Below are 14,542 nucleotides of genomic sequence, written 5' to 3' on the forward strand. Positions count from 1 at the left end.
TGAACTGCCATGATGAATTATTATTATTTTTTTTACATATTTTGTTGTGCAACATTCAAAACAACCTTAAAAAGTAATCCTTTTAATGGAAAACTCTGCCATAATAATTATTATTATTAGCTTTCCAAAAAAGCTGGGACAGGTGGCAAAAAAGTTGAGGAATGCTCATCAAACACCTGTTTGGAACATCACACAGGTAAACAGGCTAATTGGAAACAGGTGGCTGCCATGATTGGGTATAAAAGGAGCTTCCCTGAATTGCTCAGTCATTCACGAGCAAAGATGGGGCGAGGTTCACCTCTTTGTGAACAAGTGCGAGAGAAAATAGTCGAACAGTTTAAGGACAATGTTCCTCATCGTACAATTGCAAGGAATTTAGGGATTTCATCATCTACGGTCCATAATATCATCAAAAAGTTCAGAGAATCTGGAGAAATCAAATAAGCAAGGCCGAAAACCAACATTGAATGCCCGTGTTCTTCGATCCCTCAGGCGGCACTGCATCAAAAACCGACATCATGTGGTGATATCCTTTTTTGGAACGTGTTCCAGCCATAAAATTCAAAATTAATGATTATTTGCTAAAAACAATAAAGTTTATCAGTTTGAACATTATATAGCTTGTCTTTGTAGTGTATTCAATTCAATATAGGTTGAATGTGATTTGCAAATCATTGTATTCTGTTTTTATTTATGTTTAACACAACGTCCCGACTTCGTTGGAATGGGGGTTGTATATAATATACTGAGAGAGAACAACAGCAATGGATAACACAAAATATTGTACAAACAGTATAAAAAAATACAGTAACACCTGTAATAAAAATCTGCAACACAGTGGGACCGCGAACCAAGAACTGTGATATAGCGTAGGATTACTGTATCTGTATTCCATGATGATAAATTGCAGGGACTCATTGTTCCCGGGTTGAGGCTCATTGTTTCTCATTGTTTAACATGTGCATATCGGGACCCACATAGTCTCAAATGTAAAATGATCTATGCATATGTAAATGAACCAAATGTCTAATCTTCCGTCTCACCTTTGCACAGTTTGCATAATCCCAAACCCATCCTCCCACTCACAGGTGTTTTGTTCAGCCCAAACCTGCCTGACATGCCACTGCACTCTCATGTAGCTTTGTTGAAATAAGGGCCTATTCTCAGAGGGATTAATTTCTACAACAACACAGTGGCTCTATCATGGAGACTGTCAACCTCAGTATTTTAATAATGCTGGTAAGAATGATCTTTGAGAGGCAGTCTTTAAGGACTGGAGGACTTAAAAATATTTTTTTTAAACGAAGAAGAAGAACATACGGTAGAACAATAATACTAAAAACATGACAGAAAAAGTAGTAGGATGGATCAACTTCTTGAAAAAAAATTATTGCTGAATAATTTTGTGTAGATTTAAATATGGAATCTTTGCAGTGTTTAGAAGGCACAGGAATGCTGCAGATATTTTGAAACGACAAAAAAGAAGCTGGATCATTGATTCCTTCACTATTGATGAAAGCTATGAAGGGCCTTTTCCATATTCCTTGGGCAAAGTGAGTACCGTCCAACATTGAACCTGTTATTACATGACAAGCATTTATTCACACAAGTCCAGAATACAATTGCTGCTACTGTTGTTTGGTATTGTAAAGGTGCAAGTGGAGAGAAAATCTGTCCTTTTCAAGATACATGGCTAAGGTGTTGATTTGGAATCAAGAGACATAATAGAAAGTGATGAAAACACTGGGGAAATTCTTGAAGGTCAGAGTGAATATACTGTAGATGCACAGCAGACACAACATCCTGGAACATATTAGAATGACAGACAAATAAATGGTTTCACATTATTTGGCCTTTCAATTACATCTGATATTTCAGGCAATAGACAGGGTCAAAAATGTAGTAGACACACAACTGGGCATTGACGTACAGATTATGGATGGAAATGACCATTCACCACAATTTAACCATGAAATATACGAGATCACTGTAAAAGAGTCGACATCACATTGTAATTTCATGATTTCAACTTTAAAATTTTGTTAAGAATCTCAGATGCTTTAATTTGCTTGTGATAGAGTTTAAACAGTCAAGCCCGAAATTATTCACACCCCTGGCAAATTTTGACTTAAAGTTACTTTTATTCAACCAGCAAGTTTTCTTTTCCAGTTTGGAAATAACACAGGCATCTCCCAGAAGATAATAAGACGATGCAAGAGTCATCATTACGGAAGAAAATATTTATCACCTTTTATGTACATTTGAACAAAAAGTGGCAGGTCCAAAATTATTCATACTCTTCTCTAAAAACCAATAGAAAAGCCTTTATCAGCGATTACGGCAATCAAACATTTCCTATAATTACTGACTAGCGTTTTGCATGTCTCCACTGCTATTTTCGTCCATTCATCTTTAGCAATGAGCTCCAACTCTTTCGGGTTAGAGGATCTCCTAGCCATGACTCTGATCCACAGATTCTCAATTGAATTTAAGTTTGAACTCTGGCTGGGCCACTACAAAACATTCATGTTTTTGTCCGCTAACCATTTCTTCACCACTTCTGCAGTGTATTTTGGGTTGTTGTAGTGCTGAAATCCTCCTTGGTCTGTATCTGTGGAACCCAGCAGTGTGCAGTGTCTATTGGACTGTCTGCCTTGAGATGTTGCCACCAGCATAGCTCAGATTTACCAGGATGGCCTTGGTGGTGATACTTGGATTATTTTTCATCCTGGCCACCACATGTATCACTTTTGGCTTCCGACCATGTCCTCTGAGATTTTCCATCATGCAGAACGTCTTGTATTTTTTAATAATACTTAGCACTGAAGACCACTAGTACTTTAAAACATTTAGATATGGCCTTATAGCCTCAATGAGCTCCTTTGTCTATGCCATGACTGTCGACAAACCAACTGCAGAGAGCTGCTGTTTTTCCACCTGTTAAGTTGATTAAAATTGCTGTTCACAATGAATCAGGGAAATTAGGATGTTTTAGAGTCGCTTGAACTATTTAAGATGGTATAGAACTTTGCACTTTTTTTTTTTTACCTTTTCCAATAGACTTCGACAGTTTGCAAAGGGTATGAATAATTTTGGGCATGCCACTTTTTTCCCCCAAATGTAAATAAAAGCTGCAAAATATTTTTTTTCCCAAAGCGATGCCTCTTGTGCATCATCTTATTATCTTCTTGGAGATGCCTATTGTTTTTCCAAACCAGAAAAAAACGTTGTGGTTGGATAAACATTATTTTAAGTCACATTTTGACGGGGATATGAATAATTTTGGGTTTGAATGTATATTTGGATGTTTTTGTCAATTGTGCTTGGAGCTCACAAGGACACTTGAAAGCAGGCAAAAACTAAAACATTCTATCTGACAGGCGGTGGACTGATTGCTGTTCAGGCAGTAGATGCTGACACCAATCAAAATAAAAGATTTTATTTACCGTATTTTCACGACCATAAGGCGCACTTAAAAGTCTTACATTTTCTCCAAAATGGACGGGGTGCCTTATAATGCGGTGCGCCTTATGTGTGCACCGAGTTCCAAAATCTATAAATGTTGTGTGATGAGCGCTCCGCTTGACTGACTGGGAGCATTTCCCGCCGACACGCTGCTTATATTGAGAAAAGGCGGACGTGGCTGAGGACAGCATGTGGCCGTTAAAGGGGAAAGGGTGCGTGTGAAGGAGGACGCTAAAGGACACATCCTTGGGGGGCTCCGGTGCTGATGGTGTGTGTGGATGAGGTGGTTTCCCCCAGCTGCACCTGCTGCGACATTCGCAAGCTCTAAATCTAATTGACTGTTGTCATATCTTACCCTAAGGCCAGCCACACACCCTAAACATAACACACATTATAGACAGTCGATGCATTATTAAATGTTGCCTGTTACTGATTTCTGTTTGTTAGCTTGTACTTGTAAAAAATAGGTATGTTTTATCCCTCCAGAAAGCAAAGAAATACACCCTTTTGGTGGAGGCCAAAGATCATGGGAAACCAAACCAGCTCTCCAGCTCCTGCACCGTCATGATCAATGTAGAAGATGAAAACAATCATTTTCCTGTCATCACAGGACAGACTGTGAGCAGTTTCAGTTTGCATTGTATAACTACTGTTTTAACATTGCAGAACAAATGTCTCATTTTCTTAACTCCAGGGCTTGGGAAAAGTAAAAGAAGGGCTGAAAAATTTTCTTATTTTACGCCTTCAAGTCACTGTCAAAGATAGAAGAAGTACAGCAGCATGCAGGGTAAAATATGGGATCCACGGGAAATAAACAAGAAAAGACAAATAAAGGGTTACTGTATGTAGAAAAGGTATTTTGCTTCTATCCTATGTGCAGTAATGTAAAGTTGACATCAAAATCGTTTTGATGGCATCGCCTGTTAAATGGAAAACTGTAATGTTGCCATTGCCATCATAACTCTAGAACAACCATACGGTCTTTAATATTGGTGTACAGTACCAGTATTGTATTTGTTTTACTATATGGCTCATGAAAATCTGTATTATACATGCTGTAATTCAAATACAGTAATAATAAACATCCATTATTACTTCTGGTATAGTCATTGGATTACGAGACAGGTTCTCTGTAGACACACAAATATGAGATCCCATATTTTTCATGCACTGTTGTGAGACGCAGTACCACTAGTCTTTGGACACTGAAGACTCAAGAGAGGTGATATGACTGCTGGTCAGCCCACATATGGTGTGAATGTGATAGTAGAAGATGTCAATGAGCCGCACATTTTTGATGAGCCCCACTAGCAAGTTGCAATTGGTGAGAATGTTGCTGCAGGACAGTATCTGGAGACATTCAGAGCTAGAGATCCTGTTTTCAAGAAGGTCAACTCATTTGTGTAAATCTTGAGGATTTTCACCTTTCAGGTTAACAAAAAACTGATGCAAAATTAATACACATTTTTTAGCTATGTGAAATGAGAGAATACATCTGACTGGATTACAGTGGACAGCTTGACAGGAGCAATAACTACATCCAAAATTCTAGACAGAAAATCACTCTATGTGAAGGACAGTATCTCCAAAGCCACAGTATGTGCTGTTGACGATGATATGGTCAGAAACAAGTTATAGATATTTTATCACCAAAACGCTTATATAACGTTATTCAAAATATGTGTGATGTTATTTTGGTCACCAGGTTTACCTCCAATGACAGGCACTGCAACGCTCCACATACTTGTAAGTGAAGACAAGGATAATACTCCATCACTGACTGAAAACAACATTAATATGTGCCAATCGGAAGGTCGAGCTCAGGTCAATATAACAGCTTTGGACCCAGATGAAGACCAATACGGCGGACCGTTCCACTTCAGACTACTTGGAGATAATATGGGAAAGTGGAAGATTGACCCAAGAAAGATAAGGACCATTTCAGACATTTTTTTGGGATGCGCCACGATGTGCAACATGACAACCTCGGTCATGTCAGCATCCATTGTAATTTAATTTAACCCTTGTGTGATCTTAACATTCCGTTTCCTCCCCTTGTCCTATGGGTCAAAAAGGACCCGCCCTACCAAACCCCCAAAATAAAGCATCTTAATTGAATTTTAAATCCAAAATCTATTTTGCATGATGAAACAACCTGTTATTTATCAGTTCAACTCAATTTAATTCATTTTTTTGTCATGTATTTTTTTTGTTACACAATACAAAGACGATCACCAGTGAATATATATATAATATATATAGAGATATATATTATATATATAATATATATATACATTATATATTATATATATATAGTATATATATTATATATATATTATATATATATATATAAATAATATATTATATATTGAATAGTACAGTAAAGGTTTATTATTGCACTGTTTATTATTACACTTGCATATTCCATGCATAGCTGGATTTTGCATCACAGGCCATACATAGTTTCCTGCCATATTTTGCTGGCTTGCTTGGGATATACTGCCGGAAAAGACAGCAACCTCTTGATTTAAAAAAAAACAACCCAAAAAAACAGATTACAATCACTGAGTGTGAGTGTCACGGAAAACTGCATGAATCAAGGCTGTTACACCACAATAAAATGAAAAAATATTTCAGGTAAGTTACACTGCATATGAAAATAATATAAATACCTTTGAAATGAACCAACTGCTCATCTACTGGCCGAGGCCCAGGGTTGTAAAGGCATGGGAGTTGCTCAACTCACTTGTCCCAGACCTCTCTGATGGCTGCCAGTTTGTCCGTCACACACCTTGTTGGTCTTGACTCAAGGTTGTCAAATATCAGCCATTTTGAAAAAGTGTGAAAGATTTTCAGCAGCATTGTGGCACAAAAATTTGCTCTGCCACTCTCTGCATCCTAGAGACTATATGTAGCCTTGCCAAGGGACCTATATACACCTGCTAATATCAAAAGCCCTATGTAGCCACGCAGGTCAATCTCATCCATATTTTTCCAGTTTTCTCCATGTTTCCGCAAACCCTCCAAATTTGTATTCTCCAGGATGATTTTTTTCAATGGTTTGTGTGATGAACAGGAGAAAGGTGAATGAATTGTCCTTGACATGAGCAGCCTTGTTGGCCCTGGAGTCATCATTATGATGTTTGGTGCTGCTGTTCTTCCCTGGTTGCTATCTGAATTTGATGAGGACCATGCAATTTTGCTGTTCATTGACAAAAATATTTCTCCATCAGCTTGAGGGATTTCCTCTTCTTCATCTGAAGATGCATCATCCTCTGGGTTGTATTCCTCCCCATCTTCCTCTTCAGATAAATCTTCAGAATCAGAATCATCTTTATTTGCCAAGTATGTCCAAAACACACAAGGAATTTGTCTCCGGTAGTTGGAGCCGCTCTAGTACAACAGACAGTCAATTTACAGAACACTTTGGAGACATAAAGACATTGACAAAAAACAACAACAAACAACAATTGTGCAAAAAGATGCAGAGTCCTCTAGCACTTAGAGCAGTTCGAATGGCTAATATCGCAATAGTCCGGTGCAATGACCATTGTGCAAAGGGCACTGAGACTTCAAGGAGTGTATGCGGTTTAAAGTGACGAGTAGTGCGATAATCTGGGACAATGGTTGTGCAAATGTTACAGATACTCCTCAATCAGTGTGCAAATGGAGCAGATGCTACTCTGGCATGAGTGGCCACTATATGCAAATAGTGCAGCACGGCGAGACAACTACAGTGAGTGCACGAGTACTACATAATTGGCCCCACAGAAATGTGACAACGAACTCAAGTCAAAAAAATTGCCAGCTTGTTGTAATGGAATTATAAGTTAGCTGTTTAAGAAGTTGATTGCAAGGGGGAAGAAGCTGTTGGAATGTCTACTAGTTCTAGTTTGCAATGATCGGCAGCGCCTACCTGAGGGAAGGAGCTGGAAGAGCCGGTGAGCCTTCATCCTCTTGTTCCTCCTGAGTTCCTGAAAATATCTCATCCAGGACCTGTTGGAGAGTGAAACATCTACTCATGGCTTCAGCAAGGAGCCAAATAGGGGTCCGTTGATTCAGGATACCTTTATATCCTCTCCACTGGATAAAAACATCCCGTTTTTTACAATCATTGGGCTTTATTTTGTCAACTCTAATGCGACCGGATACACTCGTTACCGTGGCGACGACAACAAGAGTGGAGCGCACCGACTTTGTATTATAAGGACAAAATGGGGAGAAATGTGTATTGGTGCTCAGGACAGGAGAGGACGTCCGTCTAAGGCTTGCTTGAGGTATGTTTCCGTACTTTTAATACCATACGGCTCGCAAGCAGGCAACAAAACATTGCATATATCATAACGAATCATTTGTTCTGTCTGTCACTATGCCTCACTGGCATAAATAGATGAACAAAGATACATTATTTTTTGTAAATATAATTTTTGGAGCAATTAAGTACACAAGTATATACAGTAAACGAACAGGTCATTTAAATAGACACATTCCTCCATCTTGTGATCGGATCGGTTATCGTTTTTTTTTTCAACTCGCTGATCGGCCCCAAAGATCCCGATTCAGCTCAGCGTTCAACACCATCATCCCTGAACTCCTTTCATCCAAGCTTCTCCAGCTCAGCGTCTCACCTGCCATCTGCCAGTGGATTTACAGCTTTCTGACGGGCAGGACACAGAAGGTCAGGCTGGGGGAGGCCACCTCATCCACACGCAGCATCAGCACTGGGGCGCCCCAAGGTTGTGTCCTCTCTCCGCTACTCTTCTCTCTCTACACAAACGACTGCACCTCAGCGAACCCGACTGTCAAACTCCTGAAGTTTGCAGATGACACCACTGTCATCGACCTCATCAAGGACGGTGACGAGTCTGCATATCGACAGGAAGTGGAGTGGCTGGAGCTGTGGTGCGGCCGACACAACCTGGAGCTGAACACGCTCAAGACGGTAGAGATGATCGTGGACTTCAGGAGGCATCCTTCGCCACAGCTGCCCCTGACGTTGTCCAGCCGCCTTGTGTCAACCGTCGAGACCTTCAAGTTCCTGGGAATTACAATCTCTCAGGACCTGAAGTGGGCGACTAACATCAACTCCGTCCTCAAAAAGGACGTACTTCCTGCGGCTTCTGAGAAAGCACGGCCTGCCACCGGAGCTGCTGAGACAGTTCTACACAGCGGTAGTCAAATCAGTCCTGTGTTCTTCCATCACAGTCTGGTTTGGTGCTGCTACAAAAAAGGACAAACTCCGACTGCAACGGACAATCAAAACTGCTGAAAGGATTGTCGGTACCCCCCTACCCACCATTGAGGACTTGCACGCTGCCAGAACTAAGACAAGGGCGTGCAAAATCCTCTCGGACCCTCCGCACCCCAGTCACCAGCTCTTCCAGCTCCTTCCCTCAGGTAGGCGCTACCGATCAATGCAAACTAGAACTAGTAGACATTCCAACAGCTTCTTCCCTCTTGCGATCAACTTCTTAAACACGTAACCTATAATTCCATTACAACAAGCTGGCAATTTCTTTGACTTGAGTTCGTTGTCACATTTCTGTGGGGCCAATTATGTATTACTCGTGCACTCACTGTAGTTGTCTCGCCATGCTGCACTATTTGCATATACTGGCCACTCATGCCAGAGTAGCATCTGCTCCATTGCACACTGTTTGAGGAGTATCTGTAACATTTGCACAACCAACATTGTCCCAGATTATCGCACTACTCGTCACTTTAAACCGCATACAATCCTTGAAGTCTCAGCGCCCCTTGCACAATGGTCATTGCACCGGTCTATTGCAATATTAGTCATTCGAACTGCTCTAAGTGCTAGAGGACTCTGCATCTTTTTGCACAATTGTTTTTTGTCAATGTCTCTGTCTCCAAAGTGTTCTGTAAATTGACTGTCTGTTGTACTAGAGCGGCTCCAACTACCGGAGACAAATTCCTTGTGTGTTTTGGACATACTTGGCAAATAAAGATGATTCTGATTCTGATTCGGATTGTGTAAAGCCCACTTTGTACCCTAGTAGTGTAAAGCCCACATGGAAACATAAAGAAAAACAAAGTATCACTTTTTCTAATGATGGGGTCCCTTTAGGAAAAGTCATAAAATTTCACGTTGGAAAAAGATCGTTTAAGGTATTTTTTTTCTACAGCTAAACATGGCAGTGGGTAACTTTTGACTCGCAAGACAACACAAGGGTTAAAACACTACGGTATAACATCTGACATTGGTTCACTGTGTGTGCACAGATCTCGGATTACCTGGTGAAAGAGAACATCGTTTCTAACGGATTGTATGAGTTGCTCCTGGAAGTGTCAGACCTCCAGGGCAACTGTGCTCTTCACAACCTGTCACTTACAGTGTGTAACTGCTTACTGTAGTATATTTAAATAGTACCGAAGTCAGAATTCCTTTGAGAGTTTTGAGATCAGTATACAAGCCAACCATGTTTTCTTTGTATTTCTACATCAAAGGAATTCCTTCAGTCATTTGTATGTTTATTAGGGGTTTCCTTCTCTTCTCAGACCATAACCTGTCTTTGGTTTACAGCAGAGGTTCGAGTCTTCAAAGAGGACTGAGTTGCATCTTACGAGATAAGGGTACCGTTTGGGCACCAGGCCAGTCTGTTAGACGCCAGCAGGCGGGTGTGGGTAATTCACGGACACAGAGTGTCACCTTGTGGCCAGCAGAACACTCCATATGGTCTGTGCATAATATAAAGAAAATCCTAGAACTATGATAAATATAATTATATTAATATATATGTAAATATGTATAAAGGGTACCCATTATATTTATTACATAACTAAATAAGGTATAAGTATTGTGTGTATACATAGGTATGCACACGATATTCTGGAAGATAAATTAAATAATAGATAAATTAACGCGTGTGCCTGGCGGATATGATCATGCCAGGGTTGCGTCGTGGCTTTCTACTTCCGGGAAGGTGGAGCGGACCAGCCGCAGCTCTGCGTGCCCGGGGAAGCAGCCTGAGAACAGTAACGTACATTTTTGTTGTCAGAAGACGCTTCGGTGTTTGGATAAAGGAGGCTGTTAACTCTTTTGAGGAGCCGCGGCTGTGTTAAGGGGCTTTTCAAAGGCGGTCGGAGAGGTCGATGTAGGTCGGGGCGTTTCCGGTCTGCACGCGGAGTTTGAATGAGTGATGTAATGAGGGAAGAGCATATTTGTAATATAAAAGCACCTTCGTGATTATATTAGGCTGTCAACCAGTCTATGCTACAAAATTTGGGAATATAAAGAGAGTCTGTAATTATAGTAAGTAGATGTACATAGAAGTTCCTGTTTGCAAACCGGATTAAGAAAATTACTCAAGGGACACGAGTCGACTATAGACATCCTTACAATATTAAGTTGATACAGTATAGTAAATAGTAATACAGTATAGTGAATGCAGGCCCAGACCATGTGTCCCCATCCTGCCTCAAAGTCTGCGTGGACCAACTCGCGCCAGTTTTCACTCAGATCTTCAATAGATCTCTGGAACTGTACAAAGTACCATCCTGTTTCAAACGCTCCACCATTCCAGTCCCCAAGAAACCTGCAATCTCGGGTCTAAATGACTACAGGCCTGTCGACTTGATATCTGTGGTTATGAAGTCCTTTGAACGTCTCGTGCTGGACCACCTCAAGAGCGTCACAGGTGCCCTGCTGGACCCCCTGCAGTTTGCCTACCGAGCGAGCAGGTCTGCGGATGATGCAGTCAACATGGGACTGCACTTCATCCTAGAACATCTCGACAGTGCAGGGACCTACGCGAGGATCCTGTTCGTGGACTTCAGCTCAGCGTTCAACACCATCATCCCTGAACTCCTTTCATCCAAGCTTCTCCAGCTCAGCGTCTCACCTGCCATCTTCCAGTGGATTTACAGCTTTCTGACGGGCAGGACATAGCAGGTGACGCTGGGGGAGGCCACTTCATCCACACGCAGCATCAGCACTGGGGCGCCCCAAGGTTGTGTCCTCTCTCCGCTGCTCTTCTCTCTCTACACGAACGACTGCACCTCAGCGCACCCGACTGTCAAACTCCTGAAGTTTGCAGATGATACCACTGACATCGGCCTCATCAAGGACGATGACGAGTCTGCATATCGACAGGAAGCGGAGCGGCTGGAGCTGTGGTGCGGCCGATACAACCTGGAGCTGAACATGCGCAAGACTGTAGAGATGATGGTGGACTTCAGGAGGCATCCTTCGCCACAGCTGCCCCTCACATTGTCCAGCTGCCTTGTGTCAACCGTTGAGACCTTCAAGTTCCTGGGAATTACCGTCTCTCAGGACTTGAAGTGGGCGACCAACATCAACTCCGTCCTCAAAAAGGCCCAGCATAGGATGTACTTCCTGCGGCTTCTGAGAAAGCACGGCCTGCCACAGGAGCTGCTGAGGTAGTTCTACACAGCGGTCGTCGAATCAGTCCTGTGTTCTCCCAACACAGTCTGGTTTGGTGCTGCTACAAAAAAGGACAAACTCTGACTGCAACGGACAATCAAAACTGCTGAAAGGATTGACCTTTGCGACTGTGTACATGATGAAGAGGGGAAGACTCTGATTTGTGGAAATAACATTATTTTACAGGACGCCCATTCAGCTTGACCGTGTTGTTGTATTGCAGGTTGTTGGATTGCTGACTTAATGCTGATTGTTATGTGATTCTTGGTCTATTGACATTGACACTTTTGTGAAACATGTTAACAACGATTTGGGGAATAATAGCAATGTTTGGTGACAATTGTCGACTTGTCCCTTCTCTGGAGTATGTATACAGGAATTATGTAGTCCACCCCCTTGGCAGGAGCATCTTTTGCAGAGTTGTGACTAATTTATTAAAGGGCTTATTTGCAGGACTTGTTAGATGGGCCTCTGCAACGGGGAAGACGACCTGTTTAAATGTGAATGGTGGTTTGTATTCCTGTTGTTGTGTATTTGCTCTGCGAGTAGCCTTTTGGAACTTTGCTGTACTGACCCCAACCAGTAGCATCTACTGTCGGGTGGACCAGGGACAGCTGTCGACGAAGTGTGGCCCGGGTAAAGTGGACACATTGATTCGTAATGTATCCCAAAGGGAGGTTAGTATTCCAATTCCGAACTTTGATTCAACGCTATACTTTTATTGGAGTTTTCTGGGTTAAGCAGGTTCATCACAGGAGGTTAGATTGAGGAGAGAATCTGAGGGGACGGTGGATGGATGAAAGCTTAGGAAGAAATGGTGCATGACTAGTGGGGTACAAAGTATGACCAATATAGGAACGTCTAATGCAATAATGTTGAGGAATTTCACATGATATGGTAGTAAGTACATAAGCGTCACAATGAAGCTGAGTACGATATGATTGAGGGGAAATAATTAATAAAAAACAACTATTAACACCCCTGCAGAAGTTATAATTCTTCAGTGGCAGATATATGGAAGTTGGCATTAACAATAAAGGTAATAGTAACTATGGTATAATGAGTCATTATAGTCTGGGGTCTACTGTACTAGATGATGCAGTTATGTCCGAACCCGAGTCTAAAAGATGTACTGGACTAAAAGGGGAACGGTGAGAAAATTAGGGCAAGTTTAAGTTACAGTACGACTGAGGGTTAAAACATTGCAAGCAGCGGTGGGTTGATAGGGGAGCGTGCCAAGACTCCAGTGGTTTGTGGAGAAATCATGTGGGTCTCATAGTGGCACCCCCGGACCTGTTGGGTCTGTTCATTCAGGAGGCGCATGGGTAAGCCCATGGCGCAAGGGGGGAAGTGAAGTGGAAAATTATGAAAGAATATGCATTTTGGGCACCATATTTGCTGGAACAAATTGACGATATTATAGGCAGATGCACCATATGTCTGACAAACAATGTTAGGAGAGGGGTGATGACACCTCCAGGTTACATTCCAACACCCAATGGGCCAATGCGGGAACTAGTTGTGGACTTTTGTTGATAGGGTAAAACCAATTGAGGGGAAAATATACTTGTTCTTGTATATGACCCTTATTGAATAATCGAGGTGAACTTACTACATGGCTAAAGCTAACCTATAAGACCCATATAGTCGACTTAGTAGAAGAAAAAGGACGAGTTAGAGCCCCAGCTAAAGGGATAACTATTAAAGGAAGTATCGTTTCCTCTAATGGCAGTCGACGGAATAAAGGTCCCTTAAAGTCTGATGTCAAAAGGAAAACTGCTGTTCTGACCTCTCAAGGTGAACACACAGCCGGCATAGCATCTGAGACCAGGCTAGTCGCGAGTGAAAGGGACAAAGACTATTTTTTTCATGGCAGTGGGGTCAACAGGAGTAGCAAACTGATTAAGGGGATTTAAAGAACCAGCAAGCCAAATGGAAGGCATTGGACTTTTTCCATGGTATGGAGTGACATTTTTGGCGGATCACATTGATAATATACCGTACACTTTGCAGGGTTTTGCTAATGAAACGATTAAGGGATTTGAGCTTTTGTCGAATACACACAGAAGCCATTGACTAAATTTGCTCACACACGATATGGCACTTGACTACATTTTGGCCAGGCAGGGTGGTTTGTGTGTTTCTCTGAATTTGACAGGAGATGCTAGTTACACTTTGATACCAGACAACTCAGATAATATCACCAGCATAGTAGAAGCGTTAAAGGTCATTAGAGACGCTTTTGGCCCTTCAGCTAAAGCAGGCTGCTCAGCCAATACCTGGTTACAGGATAGGTTTGGGCCAATGGATGCAGTGTTAGTTCAAATTTCAGCAGCGCTCGTATTAGTTTTGTGTGTGATGTTTTGCTTCTGCACATTGCTGCTCAGGTTTGCAAAGGCCATGATCCTTTGGTGGGTTGGCGTTGTAATGCCGGGAGACAAAGTACAATTGCCGGTATTAAAGGGGGATGAAACTAATGGTGCCATGGTATCAATGGAGTCCACTGTACTAGATGAATATTCAATGTGAACGTTTGTGTATTGGTGTGTGCACGGAATGTTCATTGATGCTAATTTCTGCTGCAGCATTAACTGTTGGTGGGAATGTGCAAACATCACTCTCATTTATCTGAGGACCTGGTGGCATCTCTCCTCTCACTACATTTGTAGATTA

At 41.8% G+C, this 14,542-nt stretch overlaps 1 pseudogene; it reads left to right on the forward strand.

The window, feature by feature from the left end:
* Nucleotides 1-1,397: 1,397 nt before the first annotated feature.
* On the forward strand, nucleotides 1,398-5,508 carry LOC133465497 (cadherin-13-like; annotated as a pseudogene).
* The last annotated feature ends 9,034 nt before the right edge of the window (nucleotides 5,509-14,542 follow it).

Source organism: Phyllopteryx taeniolatus, chromosome 1, assembly GCF_024500385.1.
Source record: "Phyllopteryx taeniolatus isolate TA_2022b chromosome 1, UOR_Ptae_1.2, whole genome shotgun sequence".
Taxonomy (NCBI): domain Eukaryota; kingdom Metazoa; phylum Chordata; class Actinopteri; order Syngnathiformes; family Syngnathidae; genus Phyllopteryx; species Phyllopteryx taeniolatus.